The 13,363-nt window shown below is 40.1% G+C and overlaps 1 long non-coding RNA gene across 1 annotated transcript; it reads left to right on the forward strand.

Moving 5' to 3' along the window:
- Positions 1-1,878: 1,878 nt before the first annotated feature.
- Positions 1,879-5,163, forward strand: LOC115148222 (uncharacterized). Its single transcript, XR_003866601.1, has 3 exons — positions 1,879-2,272; positions 3,529-3,755; positions 4,353-5,163. It is a non-coding gene; the product is annotated as an uncharacterized LOC115148222 (long non-coding RNA).
- The last annotated feature ends 8,200 nt before the right edge of the window (positions 5,164-13,363 follow it).

A 13,363-nucleotide genomic window follows, 5' to 3' on the forward strand; every position in this document is an offset into this window, starting at 1 on the left:
ACTGGCCTGTCTCCTGGTAGCGCCTCCATGCTCTGGACACTACGCTGACAGACACAGCAAACCTTCTTGCCACAGCTCGCATTGATGTGCCATCCTGGATGAGCTGCACTACCTGAGGCACTTGTGTGGGTTGTAGACTCCGACTCATGCTACCACTAGAGTGAAAGCACCGCCAGCATTCAAAAGTGACCAAAACATCAGCCAGGAAGCATAGGAACTGAGAAGTGGTCTGTGGTCCCCACCTGCAGAACCACTCCTTTATTGGGGGTGTCTTGCTAATTGTCTATAATTTCCACCTGTTGTCTATTCCATTTGCACAACAGCATGTGAAATTTATTGTCAATCAGTGTTGCTTCCTAAGTGGACAGTTTGATTTCACAGAAGTGTGATTGACTTCGAGTTACATTGTGATGTTTAAGTGTTCCCTCTATTTTTTTGAGCAGAGTATATTCATTAAAAATAAATATGAGCACTTCACATGTCGCACCTTGGTTACACTTGGCACCTAAAACCCTCACCAACTTTTACAGATGCACAATTGAGAGCATCCTGTTGGGCTGTATCACCGTCTGGTATGGCAACTGCACCGCCCGCAACTGCAGGGCTCTCCAGAGGGTGGTGCGGTCTGCCCAATGTATCACCGGGGCAAACTTCCTGCCCACCAGGACACCTACAGCACCCGATGTCACAGGAAGTCCAAAAAGATCATGAAGGACAACAACCATCCGACCCATTGCCTGTTCACACCGCTATCATCCAGAAGGCCAGTACAGGTGCATCAAAGCTGGGACCGAGAGACAGAAAAGCAACTTCTATCTCAAGGCCATCCGACTGTTAAATAGCCATCACTAGGCAGCTTCCACCCGGTTATGTAACCCTGCACCTTAGAGGCTGCTGTCCCATGTACATAGACTTGAAATCACAGGCCACTTTAATAATGGAACACTAGTCACTCTAATAATGTTTACATATTTTTGCTTTACTCATCTCATATGTTTACTGTATTCTATTCTACTGTATTTTAGTCTATGCCGCTCCGACATTGCTCATCCTAATATTAATATATTCCTTAATTCCATTATTTTACTTTTAGGTTGTGTGTATTGTGAATTGTTAAATATTACTGCACTGTTGGAGCTGGAAACACATGCATTTCGGTACAACCGCAATAACATCTGCTAAACATGTGCATGTGACAAATAAAATTTGATTTGATAGAATAAGACCAGTCACTAGAAAAGCTACTAGAATGCAAAATGGACTGACAAGGAGGACCATCTATGTAAAATGCATGACATGATTAGACATGCTAATATACAGAGCCTGAACCTACTGCTGCAAATATGAATGAAGTAAATACAACTTATATACAAATTATACTGAAATTGTATGCTAATACTGTGACTCATGCAACAATATGCACTATTGAACACAGATACTCTGATTGCTCAGAGCAGAAACCAGCAAAGTGTTGCTATATAAGAGCGCAAACCAAACCAGTCTGCAAGGTAAGTTGAATGCATTATATCTTAACCTGTGTAAGGGAATAGGTTCCAAGAATAATACCCATAGTCATAGGGATTGTGCAACATTTGAGTTGTGAATACCGCCGCAAGTCACTCTAACTAATGTGACTGGGATGACCTGTAAAATGTAGGCTATCACTAATTCAGTGTTCTCTTGGGCTGCGCAATGCGCAGTGATAACTACTATTGATATTGACTCGGCACTAAACAATAACGTCTGCATACAGACTGAAATACTATTGAATCACCAAGATAAGCACCATCTCCTGCTCATGATTAGAAATGCATAGCCTGTATGTTAGCCTAGCATAGGCTACTTCCTCCTTGTGACAGTATGATTCCCCATGATGGGGTGTGTCCACAGAATCTTCCCGAAAGCTGGTATTGGGAGTAGGCTATTTGATAGGCTACTCCCAAGGCTAATTCTACCTAGCTAGCTAATTCGTAGCCGGCTATTGACTGACAACAGCAGAGCAGGAACATGGTTGATCCTCGCAATCAATTAAGTCCACACAGCAACCAAACATTGCAACATGAGCATATTGAATGATGCAGGCGAGGTTCAAACACAGCTAGCGAGCATTCTCAAAGAAAATATTGTGTCAGAAGACAGCAGCATAGCGAGAAACATCTAGTTACACAGCAGCATCAATGCAGAAAAAGAAGCCAGCACATAGTAGCAGTAGCAGCAAACAACAGGAGGATGAGTGAGCAGACTTGGTCAGCTTAAATAGACCGCCAATAAGGTAGGCGTGATTGTTACTAGCCTCTAATTGGTGCCATCTCAGCTGATGCGTCAGCTCCCCTTAATAAGCATTTAATACATAATGAACCTACCATTGTCAAGATGCTGAGCTTTCTTTCTATGATTATAGTGTTATGTCGCTATTTTACTGTACTTGAAGATTTCTTTCATTGATATACTCAGTGTAATTTCACTAGCCATTATGCTACCTGACAGAAAGGAAACACAAAATGGTGGTCCTTGAAGCTTAAAATGGAAAACGAAGAAACTTGGACACCGCAGATACATGTAGTAATATGTTTTGGATTCATTCAAATCTCTATGTATTACTTATTTTTTGCACTGGAATAGAAATGGTTATCTAAGGTTTGTCTTTTATTAGGCACTGGGCTAAGACATTGTGTGGGGCCTGATTACATATGACAGCAATGTTTTCTTTCATTTGTGCACCTCTTGTTGAGTACACAGAAAATACTGTCCCCACGAATTATGTACATCTAATTTTCTCTTCCAATAAGGGAACTCACTGCCTTCATGTTGTTTTCTGTTTTACAACCTCCAAATTGAGAGAGACCAAGTCTACGACAGTGCCTTGATTCACTCCCATTGAATGTGTTAAAGATTAAAGCTGCATTGTTAATGGGTTTAGTAACTACTTTAACACGAACAAACATGTGTAATCCATTGGAAGATGTAATTCTATTGTTTTCCACATATTAACGGACAGTTAGAATGTAAAGACGACCAGTGGCTTAGCATGTAACAGGTTGGGCTGGCAGGCAACCATTTTGTGGCAGTGCTGCATATTAAGTATGTGATCACCAACCTAATGTTATTTAGACATTTCATTGATTTAATTGTTGTTTTGCTATTGGTATATCATGGTACCCAACCATAATAGCTATCAAAATTATGTCATCATGGGCTGTACAATATTAGCACATCAGGGAGATTCTCTCATTTGATACAGTGGATATGATTCGTCAGGGGCATTAATTTCATTGTCACTCTAAGGCTTCTTTGAGCGAAGCATGCAAATCAGGATATTGAGCCAATCAGATTATTATCACTTTACATCCAAAGAAAATGTACAGGAGGCATTTTGGGGTAATGGCTGATTTGTCTTTGATCATCTGGCGAGGACGGTTTGCTTTGAAAGTGCTCTGAAATACAATTAGCCCCATTTGCTGATTCCTCAGAAGTTCTAACACAGTCTCTGTCAATGGATATGCTAATAACCTGTGTTCGTTTCCTCAGGGAAGACAGAAAAGCAAGAAATAGTGACTGTGGATGCCTCTCCGCTACCGCACCAGAGAATCAGGCTCGGTAAATAGTTTTCAGAGAGGCGTTGCTACGTGACTGAGTCGAATGAACCATCACACTCATTGAGCCACAAAGTACCCTGGGTATTTTTCAGCGGCGCTGTTCCACAGTGCTACGCTGATGAACCTCAGACGGGGACATGTAACAAACAACGTCAAAAGGTCAGAACCTTCATAAGAATGGGCCATGGTTGTAATCAACATATGCCGATCCAATGAACAGTTTATGGTCATTGTGACAACCATCACATCATCCACTCACTCATAGCCCCTGCCCAGCTGTCAGAAGCCACTGTGTGTGTGTGCGTGCGTGCGTGTGTGTGTGTGTGCATGCATATCTCAATTATTGAGTGCATTTTTTAGATGAATAAAAAATAAATGCACAACCTGGTCTGACAGATTTTAGCTTTTCATTTTAAACCCATAAATTATGGAGTCCTGTCTGCAAACCAGCATTTTCAATATTTCATAGGGGACAGAAAATGTTCTCCAAAAACCAAGTAAGTTAACTAAGCCAAGAAGATTGGCCTATCTGCTGCAGCCAGAGGGGAGAGGAAGGGTGTGGAATGAGGTCAAGTTGAGTCAGAGTGGGTTAAATTTTCTTGATTGTTCAATAATGCGCCCGAGTGGCGCAGCGGTCTAAGGCAACACCATTTTGTGTCTCCTGCCATTTTAAGGACTTCCTTCAGATTTTCCATTTCATTTTAAGCTATTTGATTACACGCGACTATGTCTTACTTGCTTTTCCCATGTCTACAGACCAGGGCTGACTTGATGGTGAATGAGGCAATATGCTGGCAACTATTGAAAAAGAAAAGAGGCAAGAGATGAGTCCCACTGTGGCTGGAGCAGCTATCTCCTGTTGATCATTATTTTACACAACCAAACAGAGAGCGACATTTTACTTTTCTTAACACACAGGCCTGGAATGTGACCTTTTATGTATGTTTTTTATTGATCTATAACTTAAAAGGGGCAAGCAGCAGTTGCTACATCCATTTTTGGACTTTAATGATGTGTACCCATTGATCCTTGAAGAATATAACTTATCAATGCTTCAAGAGTTTAGATCAACTGTCGTACCCCATTAGAATCAATAATATAACATTGTTTTACTTCAATGTTTGTCAACAACATAAATGTAAACAAACACTATTTAGCTTAAAAACATGATTAAAACTCTTCATTTTTTATATAATGAATGTCTGTCCTTGCCTGGCAACTCAAACTCCTTGCTCCAGCTAAACGCTACACCATGCCCACGGATGTTAGTTTCTTCTCCGCAATGAGGCTGGATCTGAGTACCTCCCTGACAATTTTTTTTATGCAAACATTCTAACGGTTCTGATTGGTCACAGAAACTGATGGGTTGGGCCAGAGCCAGAACACACGTGGGTAAAGCAGCGTTTTGAAAATGTGTCATTGGCTTTGATACTCTGATTGGTTAGAGATGATCCAATCGACGACGTTTTGTACAACACCCCTAATTTTGATGTCACAAATTACTTAAAGTATGTCGCTAACATAGAGCAGCCGAAGAATTCAGTTTGAGTCGTCAGACAAGGTCAGTCCTTGCATGCATATCTCTGTCTATGAATTTCAGAGTTACATTTCTCCAGCCCCATCCCTCAGCTTTTTACCAAAACAAGGGCAGGGATGTGGCTTTGTTATTGTTTCATCTGCTGATTGCCGCTTTAATTAAGTCAAGTCAGTTATGAACAAATTCTTATTTCCAATGACGGCCTACACCGGCCAAACCCTCCCCTAACCCGGACAATGCTGGGCTAATTGTGCGCCGCCCTGTAAGACTCCCAATCACAGCCGGTTGTGATACAACCCAGGATCGATGCAGTGTCTTAGACCGCTGCGCCACTCGGGAGCCCTAAAAGGGGAAATGTGGGATTCAAACAACAACACAGCTACCCAACACTTTTTTGGGGTGAATAGTTAAGGGATGGGACTGGAGACAAGTAGAATCAGATTTTTTTTTAAAGATAAAAATACACCTTATAGAACAGCGGGGATTGTGAAGAGACACACACATAGGCACAGACACATATACACATAAGACACGCACTCTACACGCACGTACACATGGATGTATTGTAAATATGTTATAGTGGAGTAGTGGCCTAATGGAACACACTGAATGTATTGGGTAAAGTATTATGAAATGTAATGTCATGTAATATTTTAAACTGTGTACAGTTTAACTGCCTTAATTATAACTGCCTTAATTTTGCCTTGGCAGCAGCTAATGGGGATCCTTAATAAATACAAATACAAAACCACTCTCGAATTCATAGACGTTGCTATGGATGCAAGGACTGACCATCCTTCTTTTGATTAATCCTTTGTTTTGTTGTTGTTTGATTCTGCTTTAGGTTATCACTGCTTTACAAAAAATGCTTACATAAGTCTGCATCTTTTAATTGAGTGCTTTTAGTTTTTCACAATTTCCAAGTCAAAGTCGTTGTTCCCGAACACTTGAAACCTTTAGTTTCTCTGCTGTGGCAGAATTTATGCTGCTGATGGGGCTTATTTTGGGGCCGGCGTTCATCCTGATGAATTATAAATGGCTATAGTGAAGACCTTAACTGCAACAGATGGGATTCAGACTGACCAGAGAATCTCCTCAAGGGATAGAGAGAATTATAAGAGTGCCCAGGCTGCCAGTTTCAACTCACTGAGCATTGAACGGCATGATGGCTAGCAAACCCTTATTTGAAGGCCTTTGTGAACTCAATAAAAGAGTAGCCACTTTGTTTGTGTCCTTGTGTACCTTCTCCAAAAAGTTGACTGCAACCCTGCTGTTTCTCGCACAGTGTACCTGGGTCCGTGTTTGATAGATGTTTTCTTTCTTTTCAGTAATTTGGAGAGGAACACAAACAGGCGTTTCCAGTGTAGGCCACAGACCTTTGTGGTTTTGTGTTGTGAGAGCTTGTCATTATTTTGTGTCCTGAAAGCAAGTGGGGGGGGGGGGGGGGGGTGTAATAAATTACAATCTCTATTTACATTTTTGTAGTAAATAGAGATTTTTGTAGTTATGACATGTTAACCTGTTTAGGATAGGGGGCAGTATTTTCACGGCCGGATAAAAAACGTACCCGATTTAATCTGGTTATTACTCCTGCCCCGAAACTAGAATATGCATATAATTGTTTGATTTGGATAGAAAAAAAGTAACATAGAAATAGACAAACTAGAAAACCCACATAGAAATAGAAAACATAGAACATAAACCAAAAACCCTGAAACACACTAAACAAACACACCCCTGCCACGTCCTGACCAAACTACAATAACACATAACCCCTTTTACTGGTCAGGACATGACAATACTCTGAGTTGTCCTTATCTTAGGCCCTGGTCTGGCTATGCCATATGGCTGTAGCTACACTAGTTCATTGAGCAGACAAGATTTGCTTAGAATTCCATGGCATTATTTTATAGTATATTATAGTATGAAGAATACAATTGAACATAGCTGAATAAAATAGAAAGGATATTGTCTCCAAACTATTTGAGGAAGTGCGCACATGCGGCTATTCTGTGTTGAGCGGTTAACAAAGAAACAGGTTTTCCTATATGCTTAATTGAGATTTATTTATGTAACTTTAGTTGTGATACAAATGTTGAGCTATATGTTTAGATTTTTAATACATTTTAAGGCTGCATGATGAGACACTAATGATGATTTAAAAAAAAGTCCTGAAACCCTTGCAGGAATTCAACCGTTTGTGAAGGAATTGTGTAGGTGTCCTGCAGCAAGCCTGTAGGGTTGACAAAATACTGCAGGAAAAGTCCCTGATGCTCCTGCAGGAGTATGACTTGTCCTGCAGAAATGTTGAAAATCCTGCAGAAACATAACAATTCCTGCAGGAATCTTGCAGGATTTTTATATTCCTGCAGGATATGGCAATTTCAAGTTAACTACAGGATTTGAGATACAGTATGATCCAGAGAAATGTTTGAAATATAGTGCAATATCAGACATTTAAACTCAGCAGATGAGAAACGTAAGAAATTACAATGTCCACATGCAATAAATATAGTGTATGCTATTTTTATTTGATAGATACCAACACATGATAATGGTTTCAGTAGGCCCACAGTTCAGTCAATGTAATGTCAGTGTAATAATGCATTTATATATCATGCTGCCAGTTTAAGAATCACCTTCATTCATACATACTCTGAATAAATAAACAATGTAAAAAAAATTGTATACAGTTAAGTTAAGCAGTTCAACCCTTTCTCAGTTTACCTCCCATTTGTTGGGCTGTAAACAGATGTAATTCCTTTGTACATCTGGGATGTCTTCCAGATGAACACAGGTGGTACGGATGTCTGTGCATTTGATTAACTGAACCTCATTTGAAATGCCAATCTCTTTAAGAATCCCAGAGGCAGTGCCTCCTGTCTCTAGGTCTGTTATTGTGCAACTTGTTGTCATCACTGGGTCTATAAAAGCGTAGTCCACTTCACTGCCAACGTCAACAAAAGAACTGACCATCCCCAGTGACCCATGTTGGGTGACCACTACATGGTTTACTCGTTTCTATAAGGTATTTGCTGTTTTGGAAAGAATGTGATTCCCAATAACGATCGTTCTATGGTGAAATTGACATGGTTCTTTGTAAGTAACGTCTGACTCTCCAAGGAGAAAAGCCTTCCTTGGTGTAGGGTTCCGTGCAACAGGATACCCTCGTAAAAATACACTTATTTTTTTCACATTTATTGGCGAGTCTGTAGCCCCTTAACATTTCTTCAACAAACCTTTTGCTAGCTTGATTTGAATCTGTGCTGAATGTAATAGTGAGTAGTCTCGGGATGTGTCTGTAGATGGTGACCATTTCCACAAGTCTCCCATTACTACTTTCAAAGATGAATGCACTTTGAGCCCACAAAGGCTCCCAGTTTCAGACACATGTAGGTGCATGCAAATGTATGTGGACATTGTAGCTGACATGACATTTCCCATACAATTGTTCAAACCTAATAACAAATTCTCGAAAGAGCATCTCAGTCATATCAATGTTATGAGAGGTAACCGTGTCTTTCGGAAGACAATAGGTACCCTGCACCAGTAGCACTAAAATCCCATTAAAACAGGGGAGGCTATAGAACAGCAGGAAGTGTCAGAACTCTGTGGCTTTCCAATATTTGAGTAAATTAATTGAGCGTGGTGGTTTTATGGCAAGCAATCTTTTGTTTACGCACTCTATTTCTCTTCCAATGTACCAGGACTCAGGGTGATATTTGGACTCAAACCACAGTGTAGTCATTGCCAACATAACCCAAGTAAGATGCCATGCATGTAATCAAAAGCAAACCCTGCAATCATGTTGAAAACAGTAAGGAACATTAAAGATGGGCCCTTAACACCATGTATGATGTTCCCTGACTCTACCACCAAGGCAACCTTTATTCAGTGTTTAGTGTCTGTGAGTGGCATTGGCTCACTCTCAAGCGGATACACACTGAACCCATTACCCTTTTTATACCACTTCTCCTCTGTGATAGCACAAGTTGCACCCATGTTCACCATTGAATTGTTTGATATTCTGTACTTTGCAGCGAGCAGGGGAATCACAAATACATAGTAAACTGTACACACGTACATTTGTGGGTGTCCTTCTCAACTGGCATGTCAAGCCTTCGCCCTCAAGTGAAAGACACTAATCCACAAACGACTGAAGGAAATAATTAATTTATTTGAGCCAAACCACAACCCCACAAGAATAATGTGCTTTGCTCTTAGGTTCGGGGGAAATTCATAAACTGTGACTTGTAGGGGCTAGATGTGAAAGGGAGAGGACTTGAATATTGGAACCCCATCCACATGTGAAATACGAATTAAATCAGTGTCATTAAGGGCATCTATTGACTTGTATAGTGCACCATCATTAATGTCATCTATATTATCTGGGCTGCTATTGGACCTAGAATACTTATATTCTAACGCTTCGCAGAATTTGCAGTCTAATAACTTTTCCTCTAGTTGTTTTTTGATTGACAATTTCATGAACACTGATCCACTCTTGACAAGAGACGGCATATCCCCAGGGAGGCAAACACATGATGAGCAATGATCTGGCACTTCACTGCCAAAGAAATACTGGCATGTTGAACAAATATAGTGCATTTCAAAAGTGTCATTACAGTCAAAATACTTAATAAACTAGTAGTGACTGTTGGAAACACATTTTGTCAGTTCTGGACAATGGAGATGTACTGTATAATGTCCAATAAATCACTGAGAGCTATCTTGGTGGTTGTGTGTCTTAGAGCATAGCAGAGTATTGAGATCAGAGACTCATCTTCAGTAATGTTTGCATTTAGCCTTTTCTCCCCCCCCTTGCCCTCCGACTTGATTCATGATGTCCCTTCCTTGTCCATCTGTGTTGTCTCCACCTGCGTTGTCTCCCTGTAAGCACAACAGATACCCAGGTCAGAAGGAGGCTTATAGCCGTAGTGTTAACATGAAGGAAGGCAGATCACTATGAAACAGACAGTGGAACAGAAAGTAGACAAATGCAGGAGGTGAATAATGAAACAGATGAGAACACAGCCAACAAAAACTGTTGTCGGCTTGCACCTCTCAGTCATCACCGTGTACTTTGGTATTGTTCCCGTATTTTGAGCCTACCCTGTAGTCTTGTGGTAAGAGTTTTTGTTTTGAAGTCATATGGTTGGTTGTTCGATCCTGGCCAAGCCATACCTAGTTTAAAAAAAAATTGACCGTATGAGTTTATGTTAGGCACTTAGCATTAAATATATTTCACAGTGGATATTTTAAACACCACCCCCCATTTATCTGATATTTTGAGGAACTACATTCCCATTTTACCTAAAAACCTGTCAACTTCTAGGATGGCTAAGTGATCATCGCAGTTACTTTTCGTCACAAAGATTGAGAGTTCATGTCCCTTCTGTGACCAATTCCCTACTGTTTAATGGTGTCAGTCTACCTTCTAAGTTCATGAAATTTCAATTGTTATGTTTTTTTACTTGAATGGACAGATGGTGGCGGTCTGGGGTCACGCGGCGATCGACGTCGCTCTCAGACAAGCTGTCCTGTTGGGAAGAGCCATGCATGTCAGGTGACTGTTGCAACTGTCAGAAATGTTTCAGAAAGGAATGACTGTGTAGCACTGCTATGTTGTTTCACCTGAGTGGACGGACGCTGGCAGTCTTGGGTCAAGGAGGTGATCGACGTCGCTCTTGGATGAGCTGTCCTGTGGGGAAGAGCCATGCATGGCAGGTGACTGTTGCAACTGTCAGTAATGTTTCAGAAAGGAGTGAGTGTGTAGCACTGCTATGCTGTCTATACTTTTAAGTAAGTGGACTACTTACTTGTAGCCGTGGCTTATAAATTGTTTTCCTCTTCCATTCTAAGCAGGGTAGATGTTGATGAGATTATTAAGGATACAGCACAGACAAAATACAACCAATCGCGCTTATCAGTAGACAGCTTTGGTATAGACTGTTTTAAGTCCATATACTGTAGGTACATTCGATTTGTTATAAATGTCTGAAAATCATACAGTAGCTACCTTTCTTGTTGTTGACCCGTGGCCATCTCCTTTTCGTCCACCTTGACTAGGTCCATAGGCTAGATGAAATTAATGGGGCAAAGTAGGTAACAGGGCATTTAAAAGGAGATTAAAATAGTTAACCAAGATACCCAGAACGGTGTTTTCCCTAGGATGGTAGTAGGCGTGGCTAATTGCATGGTTTTTGATGCCAACATTTTGCAGTTTCAAAGCTAATTTCTTGCATATTTTTGTCACGGTGTTGAGAGAAAAACTGCAGTTTCAAAGCTAATTTCCTACAATTCTACACATTTTGCCATGGGGAGTAGAGAAAATGTGAAGTTTTAAAGCAAATGTCCTGCAATACTACACATTTTCCTTTAGTTTATGTCGTGTTCTTATGCTATTTACAATTTTGTCAATTTGCAGACATTCTTATCCAGAGCGACTTACAGTAGTGAGTGCATACATTTTTGTACTATCTGAATGACTCAAACATTAGAAGAAAATCAATGCGGGTCCCATGCCATTTTTAGAATTTTTTATTCCCCCTGACTGTCTAGTTTTTATTTTGGTTATTCTCAGTTCTCAAATATTATCTTATTTAAAAATATATTTCTTCATGATATTTTCAACATACTTTCTATCTGGATTTAGTCATTTAAGTTTACACTGAAGAACATTTTACCATCCCACTTTTTTATTTATTTAATTTTAAATCAATACACATATATATACTGTCATGTCCTGACCAGTAAAAGGGGTTATTTGTCATTATAGTTGGTCAGGGCGCGGCAGGGGGGTGTTTGTTTTGTGTGTTTGAGTATTGTGGGTTTAGGTTCTAGTTTTCTTATTTCTATGTTTAAATCTAGCTTTTCTATTTCTGTGAGTTTTGGCAATGACCTCCAATTAGAGGCAGCTGGTTGTTGTTGTCTCTAATTGGAGGGCATATTTAGTTGTTTGTTTTCACTTGTGTTTGTGGGTGGTTGTTTCTAGTATAGTCTCTGCACCTTACTGGACTGTTTTTGTCGTTTGTATATTTTGATTAAGTGTTTTCTTTAATAAAATAGAAGATGAGCACTTTACCCGCAGCGTTTTGGTCCACTCAATACGACCCATATGACATATACAGTATCAGTCAAAAGTTTGGACACACCTACAGTACTCATTCAAGGGTTTTTCGGTATTTTTACTATTTTCTACATTGTAGAATAATAGTGAAGACACCAAAACTATGAAATAACACATAACCAAAAGTGTTATATATATATATATATATACACACACAAACACTACCGTTCAAAAGATTGGGGTCACTTAGAAATGTTCTTGTTTCTGAAAGAAACACATTTTTTTGTCCATTAAAAAACATCAAATTGATCAGAAGTACAGTGTAGACATTGTTAATGTTGTAAATGACTATTGTAGCTGAAAACGGCTGATTTTTAATGGAATATCAACATAGGTGTACAGAGGTCCATTATCAGCATCCATCACTGTTCCAATGGCACGTTGTGTTAGCTAATCCAAGTTTATCATTTTAAAAGGCTAATTGATCATTAGAAAACCCTTTTGCATTTATGTCAGCACAGCTGAAAACTGTTTTTCTGATTAAAGAAGCAATAAAACTGGCCTTCTTAAGACTAGTTGAGTATCTGGAGCATCAGCATTTGTGGGTTCGATTATAGGCTCAAAATGGCCAGAAACAAAGACTTTCTTCTGAAACTCGTCAGTCTATTCTTGTTCTGAGAAATGAAGGCTATTCCTTGTGAGAAATTGCCAAGAAACTGAAGATCTCGTACAACGCTGTGTACGACTCCCTTCACAGAACAGCGCAAACTGGCTCTAACCAGAATAGAAAGAAGAGTGGGAGGCCCCAGTGCACAACTGAGCAAGAGGACAAGTACATTAGTGTCTAGTTTGAGAAACAAACGCCTCACAAGTCCTCAACTGGCAGCTTCATTAAATAGGACCCGCAAAACACCAGTCTCAATGTCAACAATGAAGAGGTGACTCCGGGAGGCTGTGCCTTCTAGGCAGAGTTGCAAAGAAAAAGCCATATCTCAGACTGGTCAATAAAAAGAAGAAATTAAGATGGGCAAAAGAACACAGACACTGGACAGAGGAACTCTGCCTAGAGGCCAGCATCCCGACGTCACCTCTTCACTGTTGACATTGAGACTGGTGTTTTGCGGGTACTATTTAATGAAGCTGTCAGTGAAGTTGCAAGCT

Source organism: Salmo trutta, chromosome 15, assembly GCF_901001165.1.
Source record: "Salmo trutta chromosome 15, fSalTru1.1, whole genome shotgun sequence".
NCBI lineage: Eukaryota > Metazoa > Chordata > Actinopteri > Salmoniformes > Salmonidae > Salmo > Salmo trutta.